The sequence below is a fragment of the Sander lucioperca genome, chromosome 2 (assembly GCF_008315115.2).
Source record: "Sander lucioperca isolate FBNREF2018 chromosome 2, SLUC_FBN_1.2, whole genome shotgun sequence".
Taxonomy (NCBI): Eukaryota; Metazoa; Chordata; class Actinopteri; order Perciformes; family Percidae; genus Sander; species Sander lucioperca.
In genome coordinates, this window is record NC_050174.1 from 43447331 (window position 1) to 43463968 (window position 16638).

A 16638-nucleotide genomic window follows, 5' to 3' on the forward strand; every position below is an offset into this window, starting at 1 on the left:
TGCGCTGTGGACTGAACTTTTTGGTCACAATCAAAGAAGGTATGTTTGGAGAAAAAAAGGGTGAATATCTATAGAGAAGAACACCTTGCCAACTGTTAAGCATGGAGCTGGATCCATTGTTGTGTGGCAGCAGTGGGCACAGGAAACATTGTGCGGGTGGAAGGAAGAATGGATTCCAACAAATATCAAGACATTCTATAGCAGGGGTCATCAACTACATTTTTCCAAGGGCCAGAATGTTTCTAAGCAGACATTCCGGGGGCCGGACTTACAAATAAAGAAAATAAAATTAATTTATACCTAATACGCCTATTCTTGTTTGAAATTTTCACTTTCTTACTGAATTAATGCTATATTTAAATTTTTTTTACATGTATTAGTGTGAGCAAACTCCTAAAAAACATGGAAACTCCATAATGATAACTAGCTCTTTAACTAGAAAAAGATCTCAGACTAGAAGGCAGTTCAGTGAGGAGTGATAGTTAAAGTCTGTGATTAGGGAAACATGGTTGTAGTATGCAGCGTCCTGATTGGTGGAAGAAGCTTGCAGAAAGAAATGGCTGTTGTCAGGTAATGGTGAATGATGAATGGACTGATAAGCAGGCTATGCATTCGTCATGTATGCCCCATTTGCATTGAAACGATGCTGTTGCAAAATAATACAACCAGCATCATCATCAACAATGAAGAACGCGAACATAACGATCGCGTCATTCACGTGCAAATTAAGTAGCCACATGCATCTGTTTTGGTCTTATAATACATCCATAGGTTTACCGCTCCAGCTGAGATGATGGCTCGTTCAGCCAGCAGTTAAATTTATAAGAATTTGTCCAAATTTCCAGATTCCCAGCAAACTAAGATAAACAGTTAGACTACAAACAGACAGCTTTTGTTTTAGCTTGTTTGTAAAAATTCGCTATTTGCAGAGTAGAGCTGTGTTCGCGTAAAACAGCGCGTTGGACAAGAGTGGACTGAGCAGACAGAGCAGATTGAAATATCACTTTCTACATGTTTATGCCTGTCTATACAGGTGAGTGCATTTTTACTCTTTTTACTCACAAAGGTTTTATTGTAGCCTACTTACAGTAACAAGACTAGCGTGAGTTGATCTGCCCCAGCGGCCATTGGTAATCCTCTTTGTATCGTTCCCAGTCAGGTACTGCGTGTTTTAACGCACACACATCTCGACTCAGCTGTGTGTGTGGAGCGCAGGCATCGCTGTACAGAATCCCGGCATGTGAATAGAGATGCAAATACAGGGGCTGGGTTTGTGCTCTACCTGTGTAATGTTACCTGCTGTAAATGCTTGAAATGCTAAATAACAGAACGCATTTTTTCATCTTCACATTTTCTGAATTCATGATTATTCTGCGGGCCAGACTAAACGCTTTGGCGGGCCGGATGTGGCCCGTGGGCCGCCAGTTGACGTTGGCTGTTCTAGAGGCTAAAGTCCGTCCAGACATTGAAGTTGAAGAGAGGTTGGGCCTTTCAGCATGAATGACAATGAACCAAAGCATACTTCAAAATCAACCATGAAGTACCCTTCAGGAAAGATGGATGTAGGTTTTGGAATAGCCACCCAGACTTAAATAGAGATGGGAAGTAACAAAGTACAAATACTTCGTTACTTCGTTGAGCACTGAACAATGGGCGAGTTTGGAGAACAAAATTAACCATCTCCCACTCACTGGTTATCACATGGGCTGTGACCGTAAGATAACTCTGGGTAGCCCTGGAGGTCCAGCCGTCGGTTGTAATTGATACACTATATGCTTTTCTGAGGGTCTCAATTACCTTAGATTTTGTTTCCCTGTAAAGCGCTGGCATGACAGTCTGGCTAAAGTGGGGGCGTGATGGGATGGTGTATTTGGGCTCCAATTTGTTGACGAGTAGCTTAAATCCTTCATTTTCTACGACAGAAAACGGCCTCATATCTTTTGCCATGAAAACGCCGATACACCTTGTGATCTCTTTGGCTCTCGCACTCGTCGCCGCGAGTGGGGTTGCAAATCCGCCGGTCAGTGTGGTTTGGCCCACTAACAGGTTTTTACGTGCAGACGGCGGTGACTGGAGCTTCTCACTGTGGTGACGGTTTGTATGCTGCATCATGTTTGTTGTGCTATTGGTGTATATTAACATCTTCTTGCAGTATCTGCACACAGTTTTTGTTTTGTCCGTTACCACCTCACCTTTTTCATTTTTAGTCTTCGGAAAGCCAAAATGCCGCCACACGTCCGATTTGAATGAGTTTGGGGCATCCTCAATATCAACGTCATCTACACTTGCCGCCGCCATTTTTGCTTCTGTTAAAAGCTACAGCTTGTTCGCTGCTATCGCGCCTGTAAAGCGAGGTCAGAATATAGGCTACTGCTTCAGCGCCCCCTTCTGTTTAAAACGTGTATCGCGATTCTTTTAACATCTCAACCGACACGAATTTTCACATATTTTCATCGATATTCAACAGGTTCGGAGTGCATCGTTACATCCCTACTGAGTAGTATGGACGGTGACATGATTGAAAATGAAGAAAACGGAGATCCCAGATTCGGCAAACAAGCAGCAAGACATTCCCAATCATCCTTGGCCTTATCTGAGAGAGATGTTTGAGATAGTAGGCATCAAGAATGACTCCTGGCGAATGTGCTGCATAACTCTAAAAGTATGGGGGACTTCTTAATTAATGTTTGTTTAGTAATTCATATTTTATCCTTTATTTTCTTTCCAGAAGCCATATTTGAGCACACACACATACAGTGAGGAAAATAAGTATTTGAACACCCTGCTATTTTGCAAGTTCTCCCACTTAGAAATCATGGAGGGGTCTGAAATTGTCATCATAGGTGCATGTCCACTGTGAGAGACATAATCTAAAAAAAAAATCCAGAAATCACAATGTATGATTTTTTAACTATTTATTTGTATGATACAGCTGCAAATAAGTATTTGAACACCTGAGAAAATCAATGTTAATATTTGGTACAGTAGCCTTTGTTTGCAATTACAGAGGTCAAACGTTTCCTGTAGTTTTTCACCAGGTTTGCACACACTGCAGGAGGGATTTTGGCCCACTCCTCCACACAGATCTTCTCTAGATCAGTCAGGTTTCTGGGCTGTCGCTGAGAAACACGGAGTTTGAGCTCCCTCCAAAGATTCTCTATTGGGTTTAGGTCTGGAGACTGGCTAGGCCACGCCAGAACCTTGATATGCTTCTTACAGAGCCACTCCTTGGTTATCCTGGCTGTGTGCTTCGGGTCATTGTCATGTTGGAAGACCCAGCCTCGACCCATCTTCAATGCTCTAACTGAGGGAAGGAGGTTGTTCCCCAAAATCTCGCAATACATGGCCCCGGTCATCCTCTCCTTAATACAGTGCAGTCGCCCTGTCCCTTGTGCAGAAAAACACCCCCAAAGCATGATGCTACCACCCCTATGCTTCACAGTAGGGATGGTGTTCTCGGGATGGTACTCATCATTCTTCTTCCTCCAAACACGGTTAGTGGAATTATGACCAAAAAGTTCTATTTTGGTCTCATCTGACCACATGACTTTCTCCCATGACTCCTCTGGATCATCCAAATGGTCATTGGCAAACTTAAGACGGGCCTTGACATGTGCTGGTTTAAGCAGGGGAACCTTCCGTGCCATGCATGATTTCAAACCATGACGTCTTAGTGTATTACCAACAGTAACCTTGGAAACGGTGGTCCCAGCTCTTTTCAGGTCATTGACCAGCTCCTCCCGTGTAGTTCTGGGCTGATTTCTCACCTTTCTTAGGATCATTGAGACCCCCACGAGGTGAGATCTTGCATGGAGCCCCAGTCCGAGGGAGATTGACAGTCATGTTTAGCTTCTTCCATTTTCTAATGATTGCTCCAACAGTGGACCTTTTTTCACCAAGCTGCTTGGCAATTTCCCTGTAGCCCTTTCCAGCCTTGTGGAGGTGTACAATTTTGTCTCTAGTGTCTTTGGACAGCTCTTTGGTCTTGGCCATGTTAGTAGTTGGATTGTTACTGATTGTATGGGGTGGACAGGTGTCTTTATGCAGCTAACGACCTCAAGGATAATAAATGGAGTGGAGGTGGACATTTTAAAGGCAGACTAACAGGTCTTTGAGGGTCAGAATTCTAGCTGATAGACAGGTGTTCAAATACTTATTTGCAGCTGTATCATACAAATAAATAGTTAAAAAATCATATATTGTGATTTCTGGATTTTTTTTTAGATTATGTCGCTCACAGTGGACATGCACCTACGATGACAATTTCAGACCCCTCCATGATTTCTAAGTGGGAGAACTTGCAAAATAGCAGGGTGTTCAAATACTTATTTTCCTCACTGTACATGTAGATTCCTTTAAATGTTAAGGAGAAGATTAAAAAAGAGAAACTGGATCTGTGAATTCTCACAGAATCGCAATTGAATTCATATCTTGCTACTCAGTCAGAATCTTATTAACATGGAGTCGCTGTCACAATAATCATATATGTGATGTTTTAGGCCTATTGGCAGACATCTAAGGGTGCTCCGATTGATCGGGAACCTATTGTTATCGGCCGATAAAGGCTTTAAATAGTTTGATCGGTGGTCTCCATAAAGGCTGATCAGATAGGCCGATCAGATGACGCACTACTCGTGAGAAAATGTTCTATACGCAGCTAAGTTACACACCAACCAGACGGACGACCATTGGCAGAAAAAGCAGTTGGACTGATCAGTCTCCCCGAGTTGGTCAAAAAAAGTGCCTCGGAACCAGGGTGGGAAATTAGCCTTGTTGTAATGGATTGGACAGTTTTTGTCAAAGAATGCTGTTGCTAAGTAACAATGCACAATGCTTATAGGAATCACGTTACGTTACTGCTAATGAATCCCTAACATTTCCGGATTTTGCTGCTTCATAATAAAAACATTCAAATACCAAAATGACGGAGGACTTTTATTGTGAAGAACTTACAGGAAATGAAACCGTTCGCAGCCGGGGCTTTGACCACGCATAGTCGAGTAGCTAGTTTTCAGCGCTAGTCCGGGACGCCGTGTAACTAGCTAGCTAGCTAGCTAAACTGAGGTACAGACGAAAGGAAAATTATCTGTTAAAAAATGTGGCGACATATCCCCGGTGTTAAGAGGCCCGCCGCGGAGTCAGCAGTAGCTATGGATGTACAAGCTGTTGAGGGCGAAGTAAAGAAAAAGAGAAGGTACTTTTCAAACAAGTGGCGCATTGACAAAACGTACAGCGAAAGACCGTGCACAACATTTCAGACCGTCCTGCCAACCTGTTTACATTTTAACGTCAATGTAGACTGTAACGATGGTTAAGTCGTTTGAAAGCTGCTGCCGTTTTAATCCAGTCCTGTACTGTTGAGAGACACACACACACACACACACACACACACACACACACACACACACACACGGTGGATGCAGGAAAAACCGGAGATGAGACGTACAGGATGACCTAAATTGAGGACAGCTACACTTAATACATCCATGAGCTACACTCGTTATTGTAAAATCAATGATAAGTTAAAGTCCAATAAGTCCTTTATCAAACCGTATGAATGTGTGTCCCAGGCCAGGATAGGAAATTAACTTACAATGTAAAGATCAACAAGCTACTGACACATAATAAATACATTATATTAATAAAATATGTATTAATAATAAAACATAATTAATAAAGCAATTCAAAATATGATAGTGCACTCTCTTTTATAAATTTGAATTCTGGAAAAAGTGGCTGGCAAAAAATTTAAGTGGCCCCACCCTGCTCAGAACACACTAAAGACACACTGAAGAACACAGTTGTTTTGTAATTTATTCCGAATAAGGCTTTAGCTATATGTTAAGCTCTAAGCTGTTTAAGGTGTGTTTCTAACAGAGGAAGTGGAATGTTGAACGTTTCCTGTCAATAAAAGTAAACCGTTGACAATTCACAATTCATTATCTTCTGTTAATTTTAATACTTATGCATTGTTGTTAAGAATATTAAAATTAATATATGATAAATATATGACATGATAAATAGAAGGTTTCAAATAGACCCGGTGATCGGCATGGGTCAATACTGCTCACAGCAATCGGTGATCGGCCCCAAAAATCCTGATCGGAGCACCCTTACAGACATCCATTTAAAATGTAGGCAATGGCATATAAAGAGCCTTTCTTCCATGCCCACTGAAGTTTCTCAGCTTGCACTCTAGTAACATTTGTGTGGTCCAGGTAGCTTTGCATAAAAAATGGTTGTCATTCGCAAGGCTACTTTTACTTTTATACTTTAAGTAAATTTCCAAGCCTGTACTTTGTTACTTTTACTTGAGTAAAGAAGTTAAATCAGTACTTCTACCAGAGTATTTTTTTAACACAAGTATCTGTACTTCTTCTTGAGTACAGGAAGGGAGTCCTTTTGCCATCTCTGCTTAAATATCATTGAAAAACTGTGAAGAGATCTCTAAAATGCCGTGCATGCAAGGAGGCCGAATAATATTTCTGAGCTAGAGGTGTTGGGGGAAGGAAGAATGGGGAGAAAAGAATTGAAAGACTCTTACAGAAGCTAGCTACCTACAGGAATTGTGCGCATTCGGTTTTAGTTGCTCCGAAGAGGAGTTAGTAGTAACCCGGGTTCCCAAACTTTTTAAAATAAAATAAAAAGTCATCTTTAACTAAATAAATTGAACTACTGTACCATTTAGAGGTCAGATAAGCTTCTGTTCACTGATATAAATACATCCGAGGCTGTACCTGTAGTGTCACAATTCATCCTTGAGTGACTTTCTCCCACACACTACTTCCTAACAATTTAGCTCTGGAAAAGATATGCTGTGCCTCTGATTTTGGAGCTATTTTAGTCCAAGGAGGGATGCTCAATAACAGCATCAGTAAGCTCTAAAAGCTCACCCTTCTCTTGACACCTAGCCCGACAGCCATACACCTTTTGATTACCTTTCATCTGGTGTGCTGCAGCCAGACACTCCGATTACATCTGCTAATGGCGCAGCATCCTCTCCAGCCTGGCCTCTCATGTAGTTAGGTGTGAGGCAGCAGAGGTGAGAGAAAAGCTGGAGTCAGGAGAGTACAATTTGTTGCTTTATGACTACCGTGTGCCAAAACTAAAGATGGGGAAAAAAAAGAGGACAGCATATATTCAACCAAACCTGTACCATTAGTGGCTTCACTCATGCACAGCCCCAGTTCAGTTACTGGAAACCAACGGTTTTATTAAAGGCTAAATCAACACTGAAATCACATAGGGCAGAAATCTGCTGCTGCACTATACTAGGTTGTTACTTATAGACTTGGATGTTGTTCCTGTGACGTCATCCATACGTTTCTGAGGAGCCAAAATGAAGGTCAAGTGGGCAGCTCCAATGGGCAAAGAGGTGGAGCGTAGATGGAGCTGAGGCGGGCTTAATGAAGCCTACAGTCTTCAAGAATTTTACTAAACATACACTGTAGATCTCATATGTTCCCAAAATATCATTTGGCCTCCTGTTTTCACATGTTCAAATTGTATTTGCCTTGTCATGATCACCACTACATTTTGCTACATGCCATGTGTCTCCTACACACACTGCTTTACAGCATCCTGGTGAAGGAGGAGTGAGGCCCCTCTGGCTTATGTCAGTGGCTTTTACTGTGATACTCTAGCAGCACTCACACAGATAATGACACCAAAGCATTATCAAAGTATTCCCTTCAGCTCCTGCAGAGATCGGTCAGTGAGGTTAATGTACAGTAGGGCAAGACCTCTTCATCCAGCAGAGACGGACGACGTGCAACCAAAGAGTCCCGACCCACTGAGGCTGCTCTAAAGACCCTGTGGCTGCAGGATCTCTACATGTGGGTGGGAAACAGCACCCACACATGCACATGGATGGTTTAAAAGTGAAGTAATTGTGACAGACTACATTTCTAGATACAATATATACTCACTATTGTCATTAACAAGCTACTGATTTGGTATTTTTCACATTCTTACTTGGTCCCCTTTAGTTTCATAACATTCTACCATCATTGGACTCATACAAACTTAGTGAAAACATTTTGGATAAATGCAAAAAGACATATGGTTGAAGCCAAGTTAAAATGGCTGCTTAGCTCCTGCTGTTTTTTGAAGATCGACTGTGACTAAGGATTATCTCCACAACTGCAACCATACTTAAGGAGGCCACGCTACCATATAAATAACATGAAATGAATAAATATGTATAGTTTCTCCTTAAATCAGGCATCAGGGAAGATTGATACCACTCTCCTTGTCTGTAGGAATATGAAGTTACAGCCTGCAACCTGTTAATTTAGCTTAGTATTAAGACTGAATACAGCGAGGAACAGTTAGCCTGGCTCTTTCCAAAGGTAGAATAACCTGCCTAGCAACTCAAAAAAAACGTTTGGTTTTGTCACCGTGAGGTTTTTAGACATACATTGGAGACTCCAGGAAGTCACTGTGCCTGGCCAAGAAATATTTATAGCCATAGCCAAAACCCCTGTAAAAACACACTAATGCACTTTGTTGTATTGTTGTTATTTAAACAAACAAAATATAACGTAACTAAGCATTATTAGGCAGAATTTGCTACCTTTGGACAGAACCAAGCTAGCTATTTCCCCGTTTTTATGCTAAGCTAAACTAAGCGGCTGCTGGCTGTAACTTCCTAGATAACAGACAGACAGAGAGTGGTATCGATCTTCTCATCTAACTCTTGGAAAGAAAATGAATAACTGTATTTCCCAAAATGTCAAAACTATTACGTAAACTAAACTAAAAAGCACTTTGAGCCTATTATACAAGTAGGCACAACAAAATGTGTATATATATATATATATATATATATATATATATATATATATATATATATATATATATATATATATATAGACTATACTCTGCGCTAAGTTCCAGACGCAGCGACAGAAGATAGTCTCCGTAAGAAATTGGTGACCCCGCAAAAGAAAATATTAAATTAAATAAATAAATTTAAATATTAAATTTAGTTAACTGTTAACTATACAGTAAGTGTTTCACCGTGTGTACTTCGTCCACGCCAATCGGTTCTAAAGTTAAGATAGTAAATGCCGCAAAAATATTCCTTGTATATCTTAACAATCTTTACCGAAAGATACAAGCAAGCAGGGCTGCCTTATCGCTAGAGGTGTTGAAATTAATCAAATAATCGATGCATCGAATCGTGGACATGGACAATGCTGCATCGATAATCGACCGGGCCATAATCGATTATTTCTGTTTACAATTTAATGTAGGCCTAACAACCTTTCTGTTTACATATTCTGTTGTTTTGCACATTCAGACAGTGCCATGTGCTCAGTGCTGTAGTTTTATGTATCCAATTTATTTAGTATTAGAGCACTGCAGAATGTTTTGTTTTTGAAGCTTGAAAAGCTATGAATTAAATATCCTATATGGCTTTAATAGAAAAATGTATTTGACGATGCATCGAGATATCGAATCGAAGACATGATAATCGTAATCGAATCAAAAGATCAGTGAAGATTCACACCTCTACTTAGTGCACAATCAAAATTTTCTTAAAAACTTGCCATTTTCAGCTTGCTAGCTCAAAGGTTGGTGTTGTTTCCCGTTGGGATTTTCGAGAACAGCAACAAACAGAGAGCGGAAGCGAAGGGGCAAAGCCTGTCATGTCAGGCTTTATCCTGGAAATGTACTTCTGTTGATCCAGACTAAGTCTTTAGCATCTGAATGATTAGTGGGGAAGATGCATGATGAACCTTTGTTTGAGCTAAATGTGCACTTAAAAGCCAAAGTAGGTGCCTGTTTAAACCCTCAGCTCGAAGCAAAGTCCTAGTGGTTACTTTGACCCAGGACCATTGTTGCACATATCTATCCTTTTGATGTGACTACCCACTGATGCAAAGAAAACTCAAAGGCTAAATCAACATGGTCCTAGCCCAACAGCTTCTTTCCAGGACTCCTTGAATCCTATTATTTACTGTAAAGCTGCTCGGCCTTTCATATGCTTATGAAATATGGCTTTGTGAGTTACTCCAGCTATAAAACTGAGCATCCGCAGGCAACAGGATATCCTGCTGAGAAATGTGGCAGGGATAACAGCTGCCTTTGGTTTCTCTGGGCTCGCTCGATCATGTCCAATGGCACTAAAGCTTTCAGGAGGACTGTCACGGAGCAGAGTGGGGCCATTATACACTCTCTCCACCGCTCCTATGGAAAAAAGATTGAGACCATCAGACCAGCGCTGAAAGCTCCTGTACCGACAGACCAGGGCAAGGCAAAAGTGAATCTATCTGCGTCTGAGCTCTCCTCTCAACGGGAAGTCTTTGACATCTCCAGCCAGCTGTGCTGCGGGGGAGAGCTTCTTCCATCATGTTTATCGACTGGGAGCTGTCCTCTAATTGAAAAGAGCTAGAGTGGAGACTTTCACTTGGACTCCCTGTTCATGAATAACTCATCGATAGCTTTATGAATAACTAATCGATGAGTTAAAGATCAAACATGAATCCTTGCAGAACTTAGAGGGAACACTCCAGACTTTGCCTCATTAAAGAATGAACTTAAATATGACCTTACCATCTGTCCACACTACAAACAGCAACATATCTGCACTTCTTGGCATCACATAATTCTTTCTTGAAAATACACAATTTCACCAGCCTTTGGGGAATTTCCAAACCACAGGCTTTGGGACTTAGATGAGATTAAGGAGTTAAAAAGACCTTCTGCTAAATACTGCTTTGTCATCATTAACGATAGTGAGCCTGCTGTTTGCACGCAGAGCAGAGAAATGACACACAAATACACACACTCTTTATTAATATATATTTTGAGCATGTATTAATGTTTTATAGATGGCTAATTTTCCATTGATAAAGACAAAGTTTGTAAAAAATTTTGATAAATCCGCCGGGTATATTCTCCTCCAACATTACTGTTCTCTTTTTTCATAGACCCTTGCAATAACTTTGGACATGAAGTTGTAAATGATGTATTACATACTGTATTCCCATTAAATTATATCAACATGATTATAACAGTATGCTAACATGCTGGTGTTCAGTATATTTCTAGGCCTAATGTTTACCGTGTTTAAGGTCTTGGTATAGTCTGTTAGCATGCTAACATTTGCCAATTAGAATTAGAAAAGGCTTTATTGCCAAGTACGTTTTTTACACATACAAGGAATTTGTTTTGGTGTTGTAGGTGCATGTCAAACATTCTCTAAATATAAGAAGGTTAAGAAAATCAAGTATTAGAATATAAACAATATAAGTATAAATATATATACACACAGTATTAAAAATAAAACTAGAAAGAGCAGTACAGCAGAGTAAGTACAGTGGCATGTAGAGCCAGAGGTGGGCTGTGGAGAGTGTCAGGTTGGGTTCTGGGCCTTGTTGATAAGGCTAGTGGCGGATGGGAAAAAACTGTTCTTGTGGCGTGAGGTTTTGGCCCTGATGGACCTTAGCCTTCTGCCAGAGGGGAGAGACTCAAAGAGTTTAACAGCAAACAAAATGTTTTGTGCAGTTGAGGTTGATGGTAATATCATTAGTTTTGCAGGTATTTGGGTATAAACCAAATAAAATTTTTGACTTGATGGTGGCATTTGATGAATAGTCAGATGATCACTTAAGTTATTTGAATTTATTCTGTAGGGATCTTGAATATCTGCAGCAGATTTCATGCTGGTGTGCAGAGCAGCCTGAGCTGACAAATTGAGCGCTCTGGGATACTAAAGTTAAAGTTGAAGAGCTTGAACTGCGGCCAGGAGAAGCTTAAACCAGATCAGTGGCGGGCCGTGTATTTTACACCTGGGCCTTCAGTACTATCCTACAGCAATTAAACCACCTTTGAATAACCTCACCATGACAACAGGATATTATCGCGTGGAATAAATTGATTTAACACAAGGGTCAACACCTAGAGAGTTTCAATACACTATTGCAGAGACATAAATACACAGTGACTGAAGACATCACTTTTACGCAGTATGGCAGGATGCTGTATCACATATAGTCAAAATTAATGTAACCACCAAAGAAACAAAACAACCCCACAACAACCAGTCACATTTACCCATACGACGACCACAAAGCAATCAAAAACAAAAATAACACAATCGGCGATCAACAGGCTTCCCTACAAATTTCAGCCAAGCTGCTGGGGCTCAACAACACACATGCCACCACGCACACACAAGGGCACAGCTCAAATCTTTAACACCAGCAGCAACTATCTGAAGCAAGCAGTAATAGCTTGTAAAACCATTTTACTAAAATGAAGAAAAATCCATTAGACCAAACCAAAAGCTGCAACAGCAGAGGGATTTACACAAAATTCTGAAGGTCTCAGAGTAGTATTTTTCACCAGGAGACAGCACAGGGGGGAAATCTGATTGGATAAAAGCTCTAATTTATGAAATGCACTAGAAGCCGCACAACTGAGGGAGAGTAGCAATGGAATTACGGTAATAGACTCGTGGGAAGGGACTTAGTTAAATACATATGAAATTTATTTATTTATTTATTTATTTATTTATATATATATATATATATATATATATATATATATATATATATATATATATATATATAAAATTCTGTCAGCATTTGAAAGCGTGTTTAATCCAGCTACTAGCTAACGGTAGGCTAACGTTACCCAATGCTAAGTGTTAAGTTAGTATTTAATAGTGTGACATGCAGCGATGCTTCTGTTGCCTGTAACGTCAGTTTCAAAGCATCAGAGAGAGTAGTGCAGACATTTAAGTGGCACCAAAATCCGTGTTAGATACCGCTCGTTAAAGCAGGATTTTAACATGCGCCGTTCACATGAAGTGAACATTTCGTTGCCGGTATCTTTTCACGGCAACCCTTCATAGAGATTTATCAGCTTACTTTAAGTAACAGTGACAGTAAAAATGCATTTCACACACACACTATTATTATGGTTAAACTTTGCAATTGGTCCACGGTTCACATGCATTCTGAACCGTGAGTGTTGAGCCGTACGGACCACGGATCAACTATGGTCCGTTACACCAATAGTAATAAGTAGGTTTGGACATTATAATATACATTGTTTGAAATCTCCACAAGTTGGACTTTATCTTTTGGAAATGATGACATTTATTACATGTAATACATGTAAACAAGGGCAGGACAAAGACCAACAGGAATCCATGCTGAAATAATCGAGGTAACATTTTTCTGGTAAAAAGAATGCTATTTGTTTTTAGTGTCATTTAATAAATACATTTCACAGTACATAATTAACATCATATTTAACACATACATATTTGACAGTGTAAATACCCAGTAACTGCATATGGACCATAGAACAAGACCTGATGAGGTGATATTGCATTGAGAAAAAGCATTTGCACAAATGTTTCCTTTCTCCAAGAAAGGAAACTAAGACCTGTAACCAGCGGCGACACAATCGTCAATTTACACGGCAACACTTTGACCTTTCACTGTCACCTCAGGTACTCTAAGAAAGAGCAACAGATCTAGTCTAAATATCACTGAATGAACCAATAATGCCGTATGCAGGCTCCTCTTTTTCATTATCGCACCATAATGCTATAAAACTGCTCTGCATGTGAGCAGTCCATTTGTCAGTCTGCTACACCTGCGTCAGTAACAAGACAAGTGTAGCTGCAGCACCACCACGTGGTCATGGTTGAATGACCTGAAATGCCCTGGCTTGCTCACACTGAGTGGGAGAAAGGTCTGTATGAGAACCATGAACAGATCCATGAACACATGCTGTGACCATGTGGCGAATAATGAGGCTTTTTATACAGAGGAAAGTCAGAAAAAGCATGTCACAACAACTTGAGACTGACAGCTGATTAAAAGCATTTGAATTTTAAAGCTATGCTCTCCTTAAAGTGTGAATAAAAGTAACTGACAGAGAAAAAAACACTTATGTGTTGCAGCGACAGCATTGATTGATGCACAAAGCGTGACATGATAAGTTCATTATTAAAAATATTCAAAGCAGAACAATGGAAACTGACTTATAATGATAATGGCACAATAAACATGGCACTATAAAAACACTGCCATGATTTGAACATTAAGTACTAACAGCTATTGTCGTTTTGCCTGGGGAAAAGTGCAGAAGACCTTCTGTTACAAAGCAGCACTAAATGCACTGAGGACCATTCACTGGATTGAGTTACTTCAGGTGCATTCCAAGTCTTTAAGCCTAACCCAGCATTGAGCTTCCACATTCCCATTCCCATGATACATCTGCTGAGGACTGCGTGGTGATAAATCAGGTAAGCATAATATCACAGCTATTAGTAGTAGGGTAAAGATGATATTGATATCATGGCTTATAACTGTCATTTATTGCTGCCCCTGGCTCAGGGTCTTTATAGCTTGTGATTCCTATTACAGGGTTTAAGTGGTGACACCATCTCTACTTGAGACTTAAAGGTTTGTTATCTGTTTTTGTCTACACATATTAAACGGACAGAAAAAGCCTGCTTTGCTATGTTTTCGTAATTTTCTCTTGTATTAGTTCTTACACAAAGCAATAAGAGGAAAATCTGAAAATGTATGAAACGTGCTTTGACTGCCAGTCTGTTCTTGCCCATGTGAGTATGTTAATGAAATGCATTTGATCTGAAATTGGACGTACGGGCCAGGTAATTTGGAATTAGCATAGGGAAATGTCCCAATAATCCCATATGAGGGCAGCAGACTCACGTGCCGTATGCAAACCACAAACCAACTCGGACAAAAGAAGAAATAAAAGAACAAGGAACGGAAATACCTACTAAGAATAGGAAATACCAAAGGGCAGCAAAAAGACGAAGAAAAAAAAGGTTCTTCTGCAGAGATAGAAGTTTCGTTAAGAAAGACTCTTCAGCATATGTCATCCACTTTTTGACAAATTAATAACACTCTCAAAGAAATAAAAACCCTTTACAATGTAACAAAATGAGTCGCTGTTGGGTTTCAACGCCACGGCTGTGCTCAGGTTCCACGAAACCATCACCCATGTCTTGAGGTGGTGCCAGGTGGGGTGGGGTGGGACACCATGGTGCATTGCAATATTGTGTTGAACATAGCAGGCCATAGTCATTTTGTCCACTTTTTCAGGTGTGTATAAAAGCCTGCCACCTGCCTTTCAGTATATCGACAGTGCGCTCTACCACTGAGCGAGTGCACATCAGTTTCTGGTTATCATTTTAAATTAAAAGCTAGATTTATGATGAAAGTTAATAATGCAGACTTACGAAAATTCTATCATGTAATAACACTTAATCCCCCCGATCTCCAGCAGCACCTTGATTCTACCGCATACCCACCAAACTGTAGCAAAAAGGAGTTGTGCGCTCCCCCCGGCCAGCGGGACAGGTGTGTGTGTGTTTGTGTGTGTGTGTGTGTATGTGTGTGTGGGCATATTAGTCTAATTTTCTTGTCATGTAGGCTTCCACTTCATCTTGTGTAAACTTTTAAAATGATAAAATAGGTACATAATTGTAAAAACATTGTGTTTTCACGAAGTAAATTGATTTTTCATCCTCGTAATTAATATTTCACAGCACAAAACGTAGGTTGGCTTTTGTGCGTATTGGCTTATGTGTGGTCCAGGGCACTCTTAAAGGTCCAATATGTAATATAGTTACTGTAATAAATCCAAAAATAACCCCAAAGCGTCATCAGATATTAAGGAAACATGCTAAGTTGAAATACTACCTTTTCTGACAACAATGCTAATGCCAGTATTTTCTCCTTTTGAAATTTCCATTCCGTGATTGAGTTTCTGTTTGTGTTTTGGCCTGTGTGTTGTTATCAACTGCCCAGTTTGACAGCCAGGCCGGGTTGCCAGATATACCTGTAAAAAACGTAAACCCAGTGCGCTACAGCTGTAACGTTAGTACAGCCATGAAAGCAGCAAACAAACAAACAGGATCAACGGAGATAGAGTCTATCCGACTCTATCTCTATTTCTAACAGTTGCGTGACCAGAGACGTAACAAACCCTGGGTAAATATTGGAGATGTATTTGAAAGACGGCGACAGCTTAGAGCCCAAAAGGACGCCGAGTTGGCCAATTTCCTCCTGAACAGGTAAGCATTAGCTTCAGGCTAATTTCTCACGGCTACAAGGGACAGGCATTTTATATAATTTCAACATTCGTGTACTCACATTGAATTATATAGCTAGAGTACCCGAGTTGGTTACTCGCAAAAACAATTGAGACACAGCCAGTAAAGTGATTCCGACTGATCCTGGCTAACGTCGCCATGCTAACCCTGCTAACTGCTAACGTTACCAGAGGACCAGGCAAGCGGGCCACGGCTGTTTACAACGTGTAGCCTGTTCAGCGGCCGTAGCCGAGAACGGTGAGTTATTTTAAGAGGGAGGGCTGTAAATCGGGAAGAGAGGATGGTGAGTTTGCAGTGTGTTTAGTGATTGTTGCCGTAATTCTAAGCCAATGAAGTGTTTTAGTGGTTCCTACCGTACTTCTAAACCGAGGAAGTGTGTCTGTCCGTCAGGTGGAGAGGACGGCGAGGTTGTTGTGTTTCTAGCGGTTCCTACCGTAATTCTAAGCCGAAAAAGTGTGTCCGTCAGTTGGATGCAGAGATCCGTGTGAGCACGGGCTTTTATGACTGTCAATATAGCCAGCATC